Raw genomic sequence first — 12656 nt, forward strand, 5'->3', positions numbered from 1 at the left:
ATCGTACAAATATCCCAATTGTTGAAAATTTGGGTCCAGCCCTACTTATTGAATAATTGGATTGAATAATAAATCACGAAGGATAAAAATAAATTAACCTTGGAGCACATTTTATAATTTATTCATTCATTTATCAATGGCTTTGACCAACTTTTAGTAAAACAGGAAATAAAACTCAATTAAAAGCTGATTTAAAGGTCTAGAGTGTAAAGGTTAGACCTGCCTCTGTATAAAAAGGCACATCTTTCAGGTAGTTATACACTAATTAAAACGTAATTCTGATTATTTCATTTCATTTCTGCCAAAAGATCTTCCAAAATCCTACATACTGGACCTTTAATGTTTGGTGACATAGCATCTCTGGCACATAATATTACCTAACTTATTACAAAATGCCAGGTATGGGTTTGTTATTCTATATTCTGAGTTTAGGTGTCAGAATCTAAGACCTCTGAATGAGTACCGCACAGTATCTTGATTTAATTATAAATAAGTGAGGCCACAGTCAAAAAGATTCATGATTTCCTGTGAAGTTATACCTGTTGGCACATAAAGGACAATGTGTGAAGACCTGCTGATCCTCCCTTTCATCACTGTTTCATCACTGACATGATATTCAAAAAGTTCAGACTAAAGGCAAGGCCACACAGTGAAGAGCTGTGAGTATATCTTTCTTTCTCACCAATATAATCGCTCTTCTTCTGTCCCCTTTTTTTTTTCATCACAGTCACCGTCCAAAGTGTCTGTGGAGAAATCACTCTGGCAATGCTTTTGTGTGTGTTTGTTAGGCATTACCATTGAGATGTCAGTGGACATCCCACTTGTTTCAACAGGACTTTAAAGCGTCGACATGATGATGAAGAACACCGGGGGGGACGCAGACAAGGAAAAGTGGATGGATGGATGGAAGGCAGTGGATAGGTCACATGGAGGGTACTCGGGATGAAGGTATAGACAAAAAGTTGAAACAAGTAAGTTGATATAAAGCTAAAAACACATATAATGAGTCAGAAATAAACAGGTAACATTAGGAAAAGAGAGCGAGGAAAATAAAATGTTGATTAAAAACTGAGGGTTAGGAAGAGGAATAAAAGTGGAGTGAATGCAAACAAATGAAAGACAGACCTGTGCCAAGCTGTGATTTCCCAGTAAGAGTTAGCTCTTCATCCACCGCTGAACCCAGCCCTTCAGGAGAACAAAGCCCCTCGTCTACCCTCCATTTTTCATCTCTCCTTTTTTTCCTACATGCAAGAGAGCTCCCTCCCTCTTTTTTCCTCTTTCTCTCTGACGCAGTGGGATAACCCTCACCCTCACAACCTCGCACCTCCCCTACCGCTTCACACACATGCACGGACAGCACGCGCACGCGCTCTTTGCCAGATACTGATGGACATACAGCAAAGACACACACATACTTCACTTGTTTGCGAGTGTCGGCACTGTGGTTGCAGATGCAGCTCTGTGGCCATCGTCTGCTCGCTTATCAGGATACTTCTGAGAAATGTTTAGACTTAAGTTCGATGAGCGCCACCCCGTCACTCACACCTTCCGCCTCGACCTCAGTCCACCCCTCTCCCCATGTGCGGGTCAGGAGGCGGTGTGCCGACTCCGCCACCTGCTGTCTGATAGCACATAAACAAACCAAACACTTATTTCCTCCTGAGCCGTACCCCGCAATCACAGCACCAGTAAAACCTCACACTCCATTTACCTTCAGTGCAGGTGACTGCCTGGGCACTGTGTGTTTGTGTGTGTGTAGATGTGTGTAGAGAAAGAGTTGCAGTAAAGGATAGAGGACTTTGGGACTTTTGAAGGAAGTGAAAAAAGAGAAAAAAGCGAGCAGAAAAAGAAGTGAAAGGAGAGAAATGGATGATACCACCTAAAAACCAAAATTAGCACGTGTATGCTGGTTTTATTAGCGCCAGATAGCTTAAATAGGTGACGCATGAAAGCATTTTTATCAACTATGGTCCTTTTTGACTTGCTCAGTTGGATCATTTCTGTAACTTTGTGTACTAACTTGGCCATGTCTCCCTCGAAAAAGAGATTTGAATCACAAGGGACTTCCATCAAATTAAGGTTCAATTAAATAAAATAAGAAATAAATACGCGCCAACGTCTGGAGCTTCAATGCATGTCACAGATGAGTTAGTGTGTCTACCTGGGTGCCATTAAGATTTCAGTGGACATTCCTCTGGTTCCATCAGGACTTTTACAGCATCAACATGATGATGAAGAACATGGAGGGACGAGATGCAGCTGGGTAAGGGGCGTAAATTAGCGTGTCCACCTAGGTGTTGTGTTTCCAGCACTAATTATCGGAGCTCGAGCCAATTAACCCCAGTGACTACTGCAGAGTCATTTGGCCCGGGAATAAATGCTGATGGTTCCCTTTCCCACTGAAGACAAAGCTATACAAAAAGTATATGGACACCCCTCACTCTGGGTCGCTGTTTAAGACAATAGTGTGCTTCCAACTTGTTTAATGTCAATGTTTCTAATGTTTCTTAACTAACATACATTAAAAAAATTATCTCAAGCAGGTTGAAATAAATATTTTGACGTTTTGTCACAATGCACCACAAACTTTGATCTTAACACTACCTGTATGGCACAAGACTGACCCACTCATGCACACGGGCGTGGAGATGGATTAATGTTCTGAGTTTTACAAGCAGCAACTCTCAGAATTTTGGGGCTGCAGAGTCCGCGTGGGTTCTGCTTATCACCCAACATAAGTGGCCAATTTCATGAATGCTCTTTCGGCTGAATGGAGGCAAATCCCTGCAGCCGTGTTCCAAAATATGTTGGAAAGGCTTCCCAAAAAAGTAAAGACGGCAGATGAATCCCTTTAGTTTTGGACTGAGATGCTCATCGGTGATATGGATGCATCGTGACGGTGGAGGCGTCCACAAACTTACGTCCAAACAGAGCAGAAAGGAGAAAGTGACGGAGCGCAGATCCACATATGGGAGATAGCGCTGTATTACAGCATCATCGCGGAGATGGCTTGACCCGCCACTCACCCCTCCATCTTGTTTGTGTACTGGTTTATTTGTTGGAAACAACAACAACAACAACAGCAACCAGCCTCTGTAATTATTCCTTAGTGCTGCTTCACTCACTGTAATTATACACCCATACGGTGTGTGTGTCTCGCGCACATACACGCCTGCGATGGTGGATGTGAATGTGAAATACTAGTGTTGATCTGTGTATGGCGTGCCCGTGTGTGTGCGTGTGCGTGTGTGTGTGTGTCAGATGAAGAGAGAGAGGGAGAGAGAGGGGGATGAAGGGACAACAAGCTGAGGTCTTTGTTGCTAAATGACAGTGATTCACCATCAGGCCACCCATTTAGTTTAAGTGTGCTGCTCATTTGCCTGTGTGTGTGTGTGTGTGTGTGTGTTGGTGTGTGTAGTTCAAAATAGAGGGAGCGAGTGTGTGAAATAAAGATGAGAGGATGTAACAGACATAGAGGAAGAGAGGGAGCAGGACAATGCGGTGGAAAGTGTGTGTGTGTGTGTGTCCCTCTCAGTGTCATCAAGAACTGGCAGTACACCAAACTCTGTGTGTTAATTTGTGTGTTTTAGCGTGTGTGTCTCTCTGCAACTGTGCATAAATATGTGTGGAAGCATCTGTATTTTTCGTCTCACGTGTGTGTGTGTGTGTGTGTGTGTGTGTGTGTGTGTGTGTGTGTGTGTGTGTGTGCACAAGGGCCTTTGTAAGTGATAGTTAGCTCGCGCCCTCTCCTTGTCGCTCCTCTCATGCAGAAATTTTTGAATTTTTGGTTCGTCTGATTTTCAATCTGGCATGTGCACCGCTCTCGTTGGAAATGTTTAAACTCAACCTCGGGGCTCTTTCAGGAAATGTTTTGGTGTTTTTCTGTAATTTTAGCTCGAATTGAAGGTTTACCTTGTCCTTTTTAAGGGTAACTACATGTCTCTGAAAACAACTTTTCTCACAGCTCATTTAACATCACACTCAGTAGGGGATTCAAAATGATTATCATTTCAAGCATCTGATTGGAATGGCCAGCAATCTTATTTAGATTTTGGTTATTTTGCAGTGAATGCTCCAGCTATTTTTTTTATGTTTGTTTATAAAATAGTTTCAGATAAAGCCAGCTGATATTTAACTGCTGTAATGCAAAATGTTTTAAGAAATTCTTTCCTGTCAGGGACTTCCATTTCTTCCTGTGGGGGTCAGATGTTTTCCAGGAAATGGAGGGTAACAAAATCTGGCAGGGATATGAAAACACTCATAACAAAAACCTTTGACCAAAACAAACCACAACCTGATATATTATGTAACACTTAAGCATTTAAGAGTCACACCAATGGATATTTTTAAGGAGACCTGATGACATTTCCAGCCAAACCATGATGTTTTACTAACCCTAACCAAGTGGTTTTTGTGCCTAGCAGAGCAAAAGCACAGCGGTATGTTTCGGCTTATCTGTGGTTTTGCAGAAACGTAGTTAGCTAACATTCATTGTGACGATTGGGTCGCATCAGAAATATGTTTTATGAAGTCGTCCAAAAAACACAACTCACATTTTGGATCTTGTTCACCTGCAGTTTCACAACAGCAGGTGATGCCGAGGCAGCCTATCAGGACGATAGAAACTAACGTGGTACCGAGCGTGGTGCACTTGCAAGCTTTTACAAAACAATGTTATCAGTGGGGTCAATGTGAAAGTCAAAAATAGCTTTTGGCGGCCGTCAATACACTTGGAGACCGACCCAAGTAAAGTCTATGTGTGGGAAACACATGATGTGTGTTTAAATGAGAGTGACAGACTGGGTTGGTGGTTCATGTGGATATGGTGGCGGGTCGCCACAAAAAAATGAATGTAAGGGAAACCCTGTACATTACCTTGTCTGTGAATATTTCTGCCTGAGTCTCATTAGCAATGTTGGTTGTTTAAGAATGAAGACAACAATACTACTTGCTAAAAGTTTACCAGTTTCTAAAGGAGCATCATCCGAGTACTTTCTTCTCATCTGCTGAGGCGTTTCCTTGCCCCCTCCAGCTGAGTCTTATCCATTATTAATGTCTGAACATGGTCCCTAAGGACCTGCCATCCATTATTCATGCCCGACAATTTCTCTCGTTCTCTCCAAGGATCTCCTTCTGTCTCATCCTCCTCCTCATCGTCCCTCCTTCGATCTGTCCATCCCGACTTCCATGAGATCAGCCGTCTGGAGCAAAACTAATAACAGGTGTGTCTTCCTCGCTCTTCATGTTGTCTCCTCCTCCTCCTCCTCCTCCTCCTCCTGCTGCCCCATCTTCAATCTGTCTGTGATTTCTTCTGGGTCACCAGGGGTTTTTACAAGGTGTTTAGCGCGCCAAATGTGTGTGTGCGCATGAGTGTGCGTGCCACCTGGGAAAGGTGGCAACCTGCTAAACATGTGTGTCTTTGTATTAATGATGTATGAAGGCTTGTCTTACTCCTTGAGACAATTAAGTTGCTCACAGAAACACACACCACCGACTCACACATCGTCTGTCATGTGTGTTTACTCACACCTGCTAACAGTAGTGCTTTTAGTCCACATCTGTCTGAGACATAAAGCATCAACAACTGTATTTGATTAGACACATTGTTCAAGTGTTGCATGTATCATTTAACCTTCTACACCTCATAGAGCCTGGGAGCGGCTGTCACTTTAAAATCATTCCCAGTGTATCAAAACACAAAGAATAAAGTCCTGAGTTAGTATAGTCGATACTTTGAGTTGTCATCATTGATTTGAGTTCTTTGAGCCAGTTCCCACCTGGTTTCCACTTGTAAAAATCTAAAAACACCTGATTTTATCCTTTGCTGCTCAGTGTGTTCACGACTCAGAACTAGAAGAGAGCAGCATTCTGCACAAAGTGAGCTTTAAATCCATCACTCGCTCACTGCGGCAGATGGTACGACGTCTTTATCCTCAAGACAGAAGAGGAAAAGATCAGCTTTGTGACAGGAAGCTGGCGGCATTGTGAAAAATGTGCTCTTAATTTTTCAAAAAAATACATGAGACTGCAGGGGTTTGAAATTGAGTCAAGTCAACCATAGTCTGTTGTAGGGTTGGGCGATATATCGATATTAAACCATCATCTTGATATGAGAACATATGTATCGTTTTAGATTTTGGATATTGTTGTATCATGATATGACATAAAGCTTTTCCTGGTTTTAAAGGCTTGTTTTTACCCACTTCGTCAATATATCCACATTATTGATGATTATTTATTAAATTTGTCATTGTGTTATTATTTTGCAAGATGGTAATCCCAACAATATAGTCGCAATATCGTCATCCGTACAAAATACTGATTATGTCGCCCAGTCCTAGCATTTATGAAGTGCTTCAGAGGAGATTTCAAAACATCCAGATATATATCATGTACTGCTGTATAATCTTAAAATATTGTCATATTATTTTAAGGCCATATCACCGAGCTCTAGTCTGTTGCATAATGCTATGACATTTAACATTAACCCCTTTAGATCAGGCTCATCAGCTTGCCACAGCTGTGGAGTCTTTTTCAACATGTATACAGAACACATTTCTGATGCAAATGAAATGCTGCATGTCCAGCTGTTGGACTTGTTTTTTAAGCTTGGCGAACCACATTGTAGATGGGTCAGAACATTACAGCAGGTTCTTGCTCGCACAGGCTGGTATGTTTTACAGAAAAATCTGGTGGGAAAATCGACAAATGAAAATGTATGGTGCAAATAAACACAAACAGACACAGCACAGTGACAAATCTGAGAATCAAATTAAAAGGAAAATGAAGTGTTAAGAAGAGAGACTGTGTGTGTGTGTGTGTGTGTGTGTGTGTGTGTGTGTGTGTGTGTGTGGCAGGAACAGACGGTGCTGTGGCCTTTTGCTGGCACGTGAGTGTACTCAGGTGCAAGGAGTGTGTGTGTGTGTGTGTGGTGACAGTCATTCTTTCCTCAGGTGCATCTAGGAGGGGAGTGCTGGGTGTTGTCTTTTGGCAGGAGACGTTTGTGTGTGTGTGTGTGCGTGTGCGTGTGTGCGTGTGTGCGTGTGTGTGTGTGCTCCTGGATCATCTTCCAGAGAGGCTACAGTCTGTAATTACTGTTGTAGGAAGACTCTTGCCAGCCACAGAAGAATCAGACATTCATCTTATAACACAAACTCACTCTCTCTCTCTCTCTCTCTCTCTCTCTCTCTCTCTCTCTCTCTCTCTCTCTCTCTCTCTCTCTCTCTCACACACACACACACACGTACACACACACACACACACACACACAATTATCTACCTGTGAAGTATAAACCCTCCTTTCCATTTTTAGACTCTCCCCTGCCTATTAAACACAACTACAACAAAACCCACCTGCAGCATCAGTATCTTCACATACAAAGACCCATTCAATAACCTCTGTGTTTTACTCATTTATTCTAATATTAAAGGCAAAGTTTATAAAGACGTCAATCTGGCCTGCATTTTTCACGATTTTTGACATTTTACAGGCTGAACTCTTAAGTGATTAATCATGAAAACAATCAGCAGATGAACTGATAATGAAAATAATCATTGAGTTGCAGCCCTCTTTATTATACAGCTAAAAGGTTGCTCAGAACTGGCACTATAGGTTTAATTAGTTTTTCTGATAAAGCTCAAAAGCAAAGTAATAATTTGAATCATGGCATTTTGCGGCTTTTACAAAGTGAAGAATCAGAAGAATCAGTACCAAGACCATCTACAGCTACAAACTATTTTTAATTGCTTGACCTTTGGGGTGAATCTGGATTATTGGATTTTTACCCGGATTATTTTTGCGACAAGGCGATTTTTTGATTAACTTAATGAACAAATAGGCAATTGTGTCGAAACATGTTCATAATCATGTAACTTTTCATAGCACAACATCCCTGCCAGCCTGGACCCTCACCAGTATGCATTCAGAACCAACGCACCCACGGAGGATGCCGTATCCACTGCCCTCCACTCCGTCTTTGCACATCTGGAGAACATGAACGGCAACATCAGCTTTGCACTCAATACAATCGCACAGATGAAGCTGATTGGAAAGCTAAACACTCTGGGCTTGAGTAACACAATCTGCAATTGGGTAGTGGACCCAGGACAGTTCGGACTGGCAGTCACTGGCCACCCGACCTTTACCTTCACTAAAACAGTCTATGAACGGGTTACATCATGCAAGACTCCTAACAGTTATATAGGAAAAGGAACTCAAATTCACAAGTCAACTCTAAAACTTTTTCTCAATAACACTGTGCTCACTCAGTCTCTTCTCATACATCCCTCTCATTTGTTTTGAACCACCGCCGCACATGCTCTCGCTTCTTAACAGATTCTTGTAATAAAACGCGGTTCTTGAGTTTTAATTAGTCGTCAATCTGCTTTTGTGTTCCTGTGAACTTCATAAATGCCACGTATTCAACAAATAACAATTAGGCTTAATTAAGATGATTAAAAACTCCCATCTAATCCATCAACACACCGTGTTCATATCTTACACTGTACGAGTGTGTATGTGTTCTCTCCTTTTCACGCTTGACAAATCAAGAAGATCACCGTATAATGACTGCATAACGAGCGCGTCCTTAAGATACACAGACACGCACCCCACACACACTTTTGCATATTCACAAACAAACATGTCCTTAAGACAGACGAAGCTTATCAATAGCCGTTAATTAAATTCTTGTGCGTATTAATGAAAGACTTAGAATTGCTGTTTATGGTGCTCTCTAAGTGTGCGTGTGTTCTCTGCTTGTTTGTTTGCTTTAATGAAAAGATTTCACCTTGCAACTGTATTGGTTGTGGGAACTGTTTGTGTGGCCAAGTGTGTGTGTATCGCCTGTATATACAGTATTTTGTGTGTTTACTACCTCAAAGTAAATGACAAGCGGACAAATCCGACAAGAGGTAAAGAAAATCAGAGTTTAGGGTACATGAAAGTGGAATTACTGTCTGACTTCTAGTGGCATCTCTCCATGCAGTTTCAGTGTAATGAGGCAATTTTCTGAAATTTCTGCCGCCATAGTTTTTACTGTGAAGTTGGATGAAATTGTTAGTGTAGGTGCTCACAGCGCTGAAAAATGACGATGTAAAAACTCTGTTAGAGGTCTGTTTTCTGAGTAATGAGGATGTTGTTGCTGAAAAGTGTAACACCGTGTCTTAAAAGCAAACGAGCGTCCGACTATCATGTTGCGTCACATAACCTCTGATGCTCTCTTTCCACCCTAAATACATTAAAGATGAACTTCGGCGGCGTCATCTAAACACACCACTAACCTATGAGTTGTGTGCTCAAGATCAGACTGGAGATATATCCACTCAAGTAAAAGATAGGTGAGTACTTGCTATCTCCTTGCGTTCTGACCTTTTATTAGATGTTTGTAGTTAAATTAAGAGGTACTGTATAGATACGTCCTCATTCATCTTAGTGAATACACTGTTCCTTTGTCTGTAATGAAGTGCTGTCAAGGCGAGTGACAGGGATCAATAGAAACAGGGTATGCAACACAAGTTCAGCTCAAAATGGTGCCCCGTGTGCACTTAGGTCACTCGAATGGAAAAGTCAATCGTCAGATGTTGGTCATCCAGTCGGTCCAACCAATAGATGAAATCCTGTTTTGCTTAACACACAGTACACAGCCTTGTTCTGTTAAGCTTTTATTAAAAGTCCTACATTTTAAGCCCTCAATGTTGTGTCAAGTTTTTCCGTGGTGTCAAAAATGGTATTGAATATCGATATTTTTAAAAGTATTGTATCAAAGTTAGAAATCCAGTATCTTTACGACACTTAGTTCCTTATAGTGTTAAGTGTTATTAGGACGTGTTGGAAAGCTAAAACACACAACTAAAATGGTAACCGTTTTAAAAATCAGCTGCTTAGCATTGTTTTTATGAGCATGCTTTATGTTAGCTTTAGCAGCTTGCGTGGCTCTTAGTCTTGTTTAACTCTGTGAGCATCAAACATGCGATTCCAACAATCATTGTATTGAGACAGCAGCAAAATTCTCACAAATGACTAGATTCTACCAGAGCTAAGTAAGAAAGTATGTTGTTTTTGTAACTTTGGTGACCCAATCATTGAAATCAAACACATATAAATATGGTTATTATGTCTTCCTCTTTCTTTGTAACACCAAGGCCAGTTTACTGTGAAGTCTTTGAAACGAGCCACTGATGAAAATTTATGGTTGTGAATACAGATCACGACCCTTCATTTCATGTACATTCCTCATCCCTTGAAAATATGCAAATCAATTAAAAGTGGCCGTTGATATCCATTTTTGTTGTCCATTTCTCACAAAATACCACTGCCAATACCCTTCAGACCGCTAAAGCAAGTCGTAACCTGAGTAATGTTTCCAATTTATTTGATTGCCTAAAAACCATAATGTCTGTAAAATTAGTTTTTTTTCTGTAATGGAGTTTGGTCACCTCAAGAGTATATAAAGGCAAGAAATGATGGAAAGAGAAGCAGCGACGATTCAGATACAAATGTGGCAACTCTTTCTTGAAATCCCCTCATCCCTCTCTCTCTCTCGCCTCTCATCCTGTCTCATCCCTCCGTATCTCCACTTTTACACCCAACACCATCTGTTCATCTTTAGCCGAGAAGGAGCTCGCTTTCCTCTCTGGCTCTTTTCTGCCCTCTCTTTTAAAATCTCTGACATTGGCCCAGTGCCCCCTTGGCTCTAATTTATTAGAAAGTGAGAGCTTTTAGTTAAATCCTTAATGGCCTCAAAAGGGCTTCGCCATGACATGCTAACAGTCATGACTCTGAAGAATAGCGACACAATTACCTTTGAATTAAGATTTTGAAATTAAAGATGTGAATTTTGAACAAATGTATGACATAGAACAACTTGAGAATCCTCATTAGATCCCTCGACTTCCATCTGTCTTATCATACCCTCATTTCTCTGCTTGCTCCTTGCTCTTCCAGATTAACACCCTCCTTCTCCCCCCCCCTCTTACATCCCCTGCCTTCCCCTCCAATTCCCATCCACCCTGCTCCATCTCGGGGGCATATGTCAAGAGGAAGCAAGCATCTGCTCCTTGAGAGGGATTTTGTGTCCGCCGCGCTGCCATTCTGTGCCAGAAGTCCGTCAGTCGCACGGCGGCAGTATGGCCATGTACTGCTTGGCGAGGAAGTGGGACATGGACCTGGGAGGAAAGCACTGCTTGATTTCATTTGGGTGTCTGTGTCTTGGTGTGAGTTTCTCAGTAGATTTCTGTGTAGCACAGACCTACATAACAGGATGTCAGAGCTGCACCTGGTGGTGAAAGGAATCAGTATGAAGGACGGCGGAAGACAAGTGAAAATGAAACAAGGAATAAAGGCAGGGGGAACAAAAGGCGCAAGTGCAAGTGGCTGTGGCGAAGGGTGAATTGTAAACCAGCACATGAAGACGAACTCTTAAACGCGAAGGCCAAGTGAAGCATTGAGTTGAAGAGCCAGGTGAAGCAGGTGGGAAGGCTTGAAACATGTAAAGGTAGCAGGTAGCTAAAGTAGTGAAAGTTGTCTTTGTTTTTTCTCGCAGATATCTGATCAAAACAAGTTGCTCTTCTTCCAACATCAGCATGTCATTACCACAACAGCAATAAATTAGATCTTACAAATGAAAGTACTTCTTCACATCTCAGGCAATTGCTTTGGTTTGCTCTAATGAAGATGTACTTCATGTCAAAATTATTTCTTTGCTCCAGATGTCGTCTGCCGGGGCAAGAGTTTGAGCTTCGACTCGGCAGACATGGAGGGATTCCTTCATCTTAAAACCGTTTACTTTCATCACCAAACATCACCTCTGACTGCATTTCTTTATTGCAAATGAATTGCAACCCATTTTCTCGGTACAGTTTTGAGGATGGGGTAGTTAGAAAGTAATGTACAGAGTCTAGAGCAGGGGCTTCGTCAGCACTTTTACTAAAATATCCCATAACTTTCAGTCCAAGGAACTACTTCTCTTCTCTGCTTCCATTCGCAACCGTCCAAAGCCGGGTGTTTGTAGGGAGACCTCGAGACATTTCCAGCGGTTTATGATAACCAAAAGCAGTATTTTTCAATTGAACCCGGCCATCACCAGCCACGTTTGTGGTGACAGAACCAAGGGTTTTGAAGGAGACCTCAGCACATTTCCAGCCATGATTGTCATGACCAAAACCAAATAGTGTTTGGCCCAGAAACTAAATTGGGACCTGTTAAGCAAACAAAATCCAGTCTTGAGCTCGTCAGAATGAGATAAAATTTCCCTAAATCTTGTTTCTTTCTCAAATACTGTCTATTAAAACAGAGACTAGCATGTGTACTGTGTGTGTATTGACCTTGACATGTGGTTCAGTGTCCTCACCAGCTAACTGTGAAACACACACTGACTGGGGCCATGAACACCTGCAGGACTGCCAATACTTGCACACCAACACCAAGAGAGAGGAGCATGCAGGCATCGATAAATATGCACATGCAGGTTCTGTATGTACATGCATAGTAGCCGTGATCGAGGCAAAAAATGGCTTTGAAAGACTGAAGTGAAGAAGTTCGTACATTTGTTTGTTTAAAATTGAATGTTGTTTTTTTTATCCTTTTCAGTCTCGATGCAACGTCCGTCTGTTGCTAACGTTTTTTAGTAGGACGGAGGTCTCTTTGTGTGTAGATG

At 41.8% G+C, this 12656-nt stretch overlaps 1 long non-coding RNA gene across 1 annotated transcript in view; it reads left to right on the forward strand.

The window, feature by feature from the left end:
* LOC140992254 (uncharacterized) overlaps window positions 1–10969 on the forward strand; it is a 55025-nt gene extending 44056 nt beyond the window's left edge. Inside the window, exons 2-3 of the long non-coding RNA XR_012178013.1 lie at window positions 5125–5222; window positions 10946–10969. This is a non-coding gene — a long non-coding RNA (uncharacterized lncRNA). The remainder of the gene's footprint in view (window positions 1–5124; window positions 5223–10945) is intronic.
* The last annotated feature ends 1687 nt before the right edge of the window (window positions 10970–12656 follow it).

The sequence above is a fragment of the Pagrus major genome, chromosome 24, assembly GCF_040436345.1.
Source record: "Pagrus major chromosome 24, Pma_NU_1.0".
Taxonomy (NCBI): Eukaryota; Metazoa; Chordata; class Actinopteri; order Spariformes; family Sparidae; genus Pagrus; species Pagrus major.